Source organism: Mesocricetus auratus, unplaced genomic scaffold (genome assembly GCF_017639785.1).
Source record: "Mesocricetus auratus isolate SY011 unplaced genomic scaffold, BCM_Maur_2.0 Super-Scaffold_100010, whole genome shotgun sequence".
NCBI classification, from domain to species: domain Eukaryota; kingdom Metazoa; phylum Chordata; class Mammalia; order Rodentia; family Cricetidae; genus Mesocricetus; species Mesocricetus auratus.
The window spans coordinates 30,821,560-30,828,766 of NW_024429194.1; the positions used below are offsets into that span (position 1 = coordinate 30,821,560).

General features: G+C 40.9%; 1 pseudogene; it reads left to right on the forward strand.

The window, feature by feature from the left end:
- Positions 1-243: 243 nt before the first annotated feature.
- Positions 244-4,144, forward strand: LOC121142782 (annotated as a pseudogene).
- The last annotated feature ends 3,063 nt before the right edge of the window (positions 4,145-7,207 follow it).

Below are 7,207 nucleotides of genomic sequence, written 5' to 3' on the forward strand. Positions count from 1 at the left end.
ATTTTTTCATTTTTGAGGTTGTAAGATAACCACATCATTTTCTCCTTTCAATTTCCACTCTCCAATCCATCTTAGGCACTTTCTCTCTCTCTCTCTCTCTCTCTCTCTCTCTCTCTCTCTCTCTCTCTCTCTCAAATTCTTCTTTAATTGTTACATATGTATGTATATGCATACATATATATTCATTTCTAAATATATAAATTTATATATAAATATAAAAATAAAATCTTTGTTTTCAAGGCTGATCACTTGGTATTGGAGAAGCAACTGGTGTGTTCTTCCCTGGAACGACTTTTCCTCTCAGCGTTTTTTAGATGCCTGTACTTCTTGGTCTAGATCAAGGCTGGTAAGTGTTCTCCCTTCTACTTCAGCATGCTTATTGATATCATCCTTGTTGAGAGCTTGTTTAGACAGCCAGATTGGTTATATTTCATGAGTGTTAGCTTCTCTGTCATTTCTAGGAAGCACATTCTCACAGAAACCTTGGTCTTTTCACCCCCTGTTCTGAAGTGGTCACTGAGCCTTAGGTTCTGGAGTTGAGTAGATGTATCGGTTGGGACTATTCTCCACAATTTTGTCAATGTTTTTATCTAAGTTTTTATCCAGTTTGTGGTTTTCTGTAATGTTCTCCATTTGTTGTAAAGAGAATTTTCCTTGATGAGAGTGAGAATTACACTTACCTGTGGATATAAAGATTGTGCTAATTTAGTAAAATAACTTTTTGTATTGGCCAGAGTAAATGTTTACTCTGCTTTTGTGGTCCAGTTATTTGTTAAAGGAATTCTTTTTTTTTAATTAAAAATTTTGCAATGCAATAAAACTGATCATGTTTTTTCCCATCTACCAACTCCTCCCAGATCCTCCCCACCCTACTTAATGTGATTTCTCTATTTTCTTTAAAACAAACAAACAATAAATACGCAAACCCCCTCACAATAAACCAAAAAAGAAAAAAAGAAAAATAAGCAAAAGAACAATAGGGGGAAATGCCCAAAACCAGATGAGGCAAAAGTCTATAAAAATGCCATTGAGCTTGTTTTGTGTTGGCTATCTACTCCTGGACATTGGCTCTGCCCTGAAGTATGGTTAATGTACCCAATGAGATTCTACTGGACAAGGCTGATTTTTCCTTTGAGCATATCGATTGCGGACAGCTCCTTGCTTAGATGTGGGAGCCATGTGCACTTCCCCTTCTCAGCACTGGGAACTGTTCTGGCTCGAACCTCTACATGCTGCCACAGCCTCTGTGAGTTCCTATGTGCATCAGTCCTGTTGTGTCTGGAAGCCACAGTTTCCTTGGAGTCATCCATCACTTCTGGCCCTTATGGTCTTTCTGCCTCCTCATCTTCATTGACCTTGAGGGAGCCTTGATGGAAGGCTTTGATGAAGACATCACTTTAGGTCTGAGTGCTCCAAAGTCTTTCACTTTCCACACATGACACTGAAACTAACAAGTGTGCAGAACCATTATTCCTTTTTTTGAAACATTTTAAGGAAAATTATTTATTAAAAGTTTAACAAACTAAAATAGACAATTAATCCAAAAGGGTAAATGGGATAGCAAAACATGAATGGGGGAACCTGCTGGAGGGGGCTGCGGCAGTCTGGCGCGGGAGCGGGCGCGGCATCAAGTGCAGCTCAGACTCACGGACCTGGCCCATTTACATTTCACTCTTTCTTCCACCATCAGCATCCAATTGTCCTCAGCATGGGCGAACAGAACAACTCTTCTGGGAAGGAGCTTCAACACAGGACACGAGCAGAAGTTCCAGGAAAGAAAAGCTGGCACTCACAGGCCTACACCCTTGGGGCCATTTCCAACTTTGTGTCTACTTTTCTGACCTTTCCTGTCTATAAGGTTGTGTTCCGGCAGCAGATCCATGCTATGGCAGTGTCAGAGGCTGTGCGACAGCTTTGGCATGAACGCCCTCAGTACTTTTACCGGGGCATCTACCCCCCTCTTCTTTCCAAGACCCTGCAAGGGACTCTGTTATTTGGCACTTATGATAGTCTGCTGGGCTTTCTCTCCCCGGTTGGGCCACACTCCCTTGGACAGCGCTGGACTGCAGGGCTCATGTCTGGTGTGGTAGAAGCTGTGGCACTCCGTCCCTTTGAAAGAGTACAAAACGTGTTGCAGGATGCTCGCAAGCAAGCTTGATTCCCTAGCACCTTCAGCATTCTCAAGGAATTCAATTCTTATGGGCTTTGGGGGCGGCTGTCCCTAGGCTATTATCATGGTTTCTGGCCAGTCCTTGTCAGAAACAGCCTGGGAAGTGCTCTCTATTTCTCCTTCAAGGACCCAATCCAGGATAGCGGGACAAGGCAAGGCCTGCCCCACTGGGTTCCTGCTTTGGTGTCTGGTAGTGTCAATGGAACAATCACCTGCCTGGTCCTGTATCCTCTGATTGTGCTGGTTGCCAATATGCAGTCTCATATTGGATGGCAGAGAATGCCAAGCCTATGGCCTCTGCACAAGATGTGTGGGACTCTCGAGGTCGAAAAATACTCCTGATTTATAGGGGAGGATCTCTGATCGTTCTCAGGTCCAGTGCATGGGGCCTCACTACTGCTATCCATGACTTCTTGCAGAGAAAGGCTCACAGCAAGAAAGAGATGAAAGACTGACTAAGGAAGTGTGACCATGGCATCTTTGTTGTTAGTCTTTACTTGTTGGTTGTGTATAGTGTATTTCTTTGGCTTGGTTACCTAATACAACCATTTAGTACCTGTAATTTGTCACTGCATGGGAGAAGCTCCTAACTTTCCACCTGTTAGTCATAGACAAAGCCTATTGGGACTCCTTAGTCAAAGAAACAATGTCTCCCTGGTTTATACACAGCTTCAGCAGCCTCAGAACCTGGAGCCTTTAGCAAGCTGTAGCCCATATTAAAAGTAATTCTTTTAAGGAACTGTTTTAGTAAGAGGAAACTTTAAAAGAAGACCCTACTTGGATACTGTGAGTCTGGGATCCTTCTACCTGGCCTCCTGACCAAACTGAGTGGAACTCCAGTTTCAACGAACTGTACTAGACTTCGAGGAAAACTTCCGAGATGCCTATATTTGCCTGACATTGCTCACTGCCTCTACCACAGCCACTCTCACTTCAAGCTATGGGTCCCACTTTCCGGGTACCTGCTCTGATGACAAATCCTCGATTAGGCCCACTTCAGCCCATCAGGTGCCCCAAGAACTGATGATGATGATGGAAATGGGAATGAGAAGAGATTTCCTGCCTGGATAGAAAGAATAACGACTTTGAAGCAAGAGATTTAATTAATTTAACTTCATGGCAAATAGAGAAAAATATTATGGTTTGTATTATCTGTTAGGAAGATATATATGTAAAATTATTACATTGCCTACAAACCATTTAAGTTTCCATGAGAAACCTGGACCAACATGACCATATCTCTTCACAATTAATTGCTACTTTTGTTGATGTGGACAACTATATAGTAACTACAACATAGTGATCTCAGCCTATCATTCAAAGCCATTGCCAATATGGACCCCATATAATTTTCTGCATATTATTACACCATATGCATGGACTGCATAGGTCAGCCAAATGCAGTGTTTTTCTCTCCCCAAACATCCCATGATCTTACCCAAGGCCATACTCGGCCCCACACTGTCTCTCCACTTGCACTGCCCCCTACACACTAAAAGGCCTCCAATTTCCAAAAGTCAAGCTCCAATGCTACTGTCTATATGGAGTTCCTTCTCTATATTCCTCCGCCTGAATGTGACATTAGTTTTGTGAACACCCCGTTCCAGCAGTTCATCGACGTGCACTGATTCCACTATGTCACTGATCCCATGTGGCCCTATGTTCTTGCTGTTCTTCAGTACCTCCTACTAGACTGTAAACTTCTTGAAAGCAGGGATTCTTGTATGCATTTTTTAAAATTCTCCATTGTGCCTAGGTGCTCAAGAAAGTTGGTGAATTATTGAATTATCAAACTGTGATATGGTCTATATCCTCAGGGTGCTATCCCTATTACATGAAGATAATGTTACTGACTCATTGTCAATAAGACACATGCCTTTGGGATGTGTTTGTTTTCTTTTAATAGTGGATTTAGTTTTGTGCTAATGATGCCAATGATAACAATGACAACAATAATAAAATTACCTTCAACCAGAAAAAAACATGAATGATATTATAAGAAGCTGCACATATTATTTACAAATAACATTCAAAATACAAATAGTTTCAAAATATCAAGTATCAGTGTAAATGTTCAAGATGAGACAAATACTTCTAGAATTTATTTATGATAGTTTCCTAGTGCTTAATAAAAGAAGCAGTAAATAGAAAGTCTTATTCTATCAGGACTTAAAAGTTTTTGCAGGAGCTTTTCCATAGATATTTTCATCTCTGAGTGTCTCAAAGTATATATTAAAGGATTCAACATGGGAGTAATGATGGTATAAAATATGGTACTAGATTTATCAACAGGAAAACTAGAAACTGGTCTACCATACATGAAAATACAGGGAACAAAAAAGAGGAAAACCACAGTGATATGGGAGCTACAGGTAAACAGAGCTTTGCATCTCCCTTCCTGACTATGATTCTTGAGAGATCTTAAGATGGTTGTATAAGAGAATAGGAGGAGGATGAAGATAACTATACACATGGCCCCATTATTGACATTGGTAGAGAGGCCAATAGAGTAGGTTTCAGTGCATGTAAGTAGCAATAGAGGATACGTGTCACAGCAAAAGTGGTCAATGATATTGGGACCACAGAAAGGAAGTTTACACACAACAAGAACTTGAAACAAAGCATGTGCAAAACCTCCTGCCCAGACCATCACTAAGAAAAGTATACATACACGTCGATTCATGATAATCACATAATGCAGGGTTTACAGATGGCCACATACCGATCATAGGCCATTGCCACCAGAATGACAATATCAACACCACCAAATAAATGCTCTATAAAGAGCTGGCTGAGGCAAGTTGTGAAGGAGATGGTCTTCTTGTCATGGAGCAAGTCTACAATCAATCTTGGTGAGATGGTACAGAACCATTATTCTTGAGTTAGTTTCCAAATCTCCACTACCAGCCTGCCCCCATTCACTCCTTGGAACCTTTTGCAAAAAGCAATTGTCCTTTGTGCTTAGTGTGCTTAGTGGTGACATGCTGCTATGTGAAGAGGCTGGCATTCCACAGCATGAGGAGGGTGAAAGACTTCTAATATACATGCTGATTTCAATATGGCATCAGGAAACAGGATAACAGAAAAGATCAATCCCAATTGCCATGCTGTTTATTTGTAAATGGCAAAATTTCAATGTCTCTGCCAGGCTATGTATGTATGTATGTATGTATGTATGGGCATATACATGTATTATTTGCATATGTGTATAAGTTGTACATACAATTTGTTCTTTGAGAATTTCATGCATACATGCATACAATATATTTTGGTCATATTTACTCACATCTTCCTTTTCCAGTACCTTCTGGGTGAACCCATCCTCAATGATATGTCTTCCTCTAAATTTCATATCTCTTTTAATGGCTATTGAGTCTAATTAGTGCTGCCACCATACACGGAAGTGCAGAGCTCTCCACATTATCAACCAACCAGAAAACATACTCTTAAAGAAAAAAGTGTCTCTGTTCCCTAGCAGCCACCAATGTCAACAACTCTTCAGCTAGGGTCTTCCAGGCTTTCTGACTTAGTTGAGTGGCCCTAGATCTCCAAGTTCTCCAACTTTTCCTAACCCAGGTTACTATTGGAAATGCTGAAATTCTTTTCATTTTGGAATGTTCTATACAATTCTTCTGAGCATTCCATCCTAACAGCCCCCATATAGGCCACATCAGATTCACTCCTGGTAATTTCTAATTTCAGTATGATTCTTTGGTGACTGACATCAAAAGACACAGTGCATACATGACTCAAGGGAAAGAGCTTGAATTTGAGTTTGATAATCCACCTTTTAAAATTCTATCTTCAGTCATTGCTCTTTCTTTCTAATTTGGTGACCATGAAGTGGTCAGTGGAAAAATAAAGGACTTTGCATGAGGACCTGTGTCTACTTCTCACTTGTGGGCATGCATGCTGTTTCCCAGAATCAGATTCTGGTGTGGGCAGATACCATGGCCATTCTGGAGACACAATTGTTGTGACAGGGGCAGCTAGCTGTCTTACAGTGAACCTTCTTCTCTTTTGTAGATGTTGGAGTGTGTGAACTTTGGAGACACATTTATCCTGTAAATTCTGCAGAAGAAGGGAAGAGAGTAGCCAAATACACCATTGCTGTGTGTAGCTAGGGTTGACCGATGGCAAGAATCTTCGGGGGGGGCACAGGTCGTGTGGAATATATATTGGTACCTTTCCACTAAGAAGAGATTGAGATGAGGTATGGTCTACTAAATCTCAGCCATCTTTTGATTAAGGTTGATCTTAAGAGGCTTAGCTTGTTGACAGTTCTGGTCGATCTGGTTCACAGGTTAAGAATATTCCCTGGGCAGGCTGAGGTGCAGATGTCTAAGAGCAGGAAGTGCTAGGATTTATGAGCTGTCTCATCAAGTTGAAAGTGACCTTTGGGGTCAGCCAAAAAGATGTATAAAAGGTTCTAACAACATTTATATTGGTCCACCTTTTGTACTTTTCAGAAATGTTAAGACTCCACATTTAGTCTATGATGTCTACTACACGAGACAGATGCCCATATAAGACCACCCACCAAGCACTTGTAAGCATAATTCCAGAACATCTACAGATCACTGTGGGCCATAGTGGTGGAGGAAGGTTTGCATTTGAAATGAAAATGAAGTTTTCACCTCCAAAGCTGATCAGAGTTTAAATTAGAGGTGAAGAAAGGGGCAGTGGATTCTGAGAGCAAGACAGATTGTGGGCAAAGGCTTGGCTATAGAAATAAGAAAGATATAACCTGTGAGCTGCTAGAGGAAATCAGAAGCCTAGGACAGGAGATGAAGCTGGAAAAGTATTAGGGGATGTTTTTCCAGCGACCTTACAGTTGAGACTGAGTGTTCTGACTTGACTTCAAGCCAAAGCATTTCTTTCTATTTAATGGGTCTAAATTTATATATAATTAAAATTGCTAGTCCCAGTTTAATGGAAAACATTACACGCTCTTACAGGGATAATTTTAAACCAACTGCTCTCAGCCTTTTTATATTCTGCCATGGTAGACATAAGAAGTGATGTTAGCAGGCAGCA